Genomic DNA, 723 nt, shown 5'->3' with positions numbered 1-723 from the left:
GAGACGTAGCACAGGGTAAGAGAACGAGAGAGAGAGAGAGAGAGAGAGAGACAGAGAAGGAGGAAAAGAGAGGATCTGTTTTACAGATTGTAGGATGCACACATTCAAACTAGTGTTATGGAAGAAAAGCTTAAGTCAGAAGAAATGAACCAAACACAGAGACGTAGCACAGGGTAAGAGAACGAGAGAGAGAGAGAGAGAGAGAGAGAAGAAGAAGAAGAAGGGAGACTTTAGAGAAATGTTTTGTGCCTCAGGAACAAATGCTAAAAGGACAACTGCTGTGACTGAAAGCTTAAAACTGAAAAAAGGAAGTGACTCATAATGCAYGGTTTCCCATTGGCTTTACTCATCTGTACATAATTTATGTTTTTTTTTTGTTAGCTTCCTTGAGACAAATTACATCCAATCTATGAGCAAATGTTCACAAAGTGTTTCTTCTACACTTTATTCCAGTTTCTTTTTACATATGTGCTCCTATTTGCTGAACCATGTCAATGTAAACAGCAAAAAAAAGTACACATTTTTTGGGTATTTTGTGTATTTTTATTTTACAATTTCAGATAATTACTAAAAGTGGGGGTTTTACGAGTATGTATTTTCCAGGCATAGTTTAATTCTATCAAGTAACTCTRTTACCTTCAGTTGTTATGAAAATGCTGTCTATATCAAAATTCCATTTGACTTGGCATCAGAGTCTGTCTCAAGAMCTTGACGTCTCTTTAG

The sequence above is a fragment of the Austrofundulus limnaeus genome, unplaced genomic scaffold (genome assembly GCF_001266775.1).
Source record: "Austrofundulus limnaeus strain Quisiro unplaced genomic scaffold, Austrofundulus_limnaeus-1.0 Scaffold473, whole genome shotgun sequence".
NCBI lineage: Eukaryota > Metazoa > Chordata > Actinopteri > Cyprinodontiformes > Rivulidae > Austrofundulus > Austrofundulus limnaeus.
Note: the sequence above shows the minus strand (reverse complement) of the source record.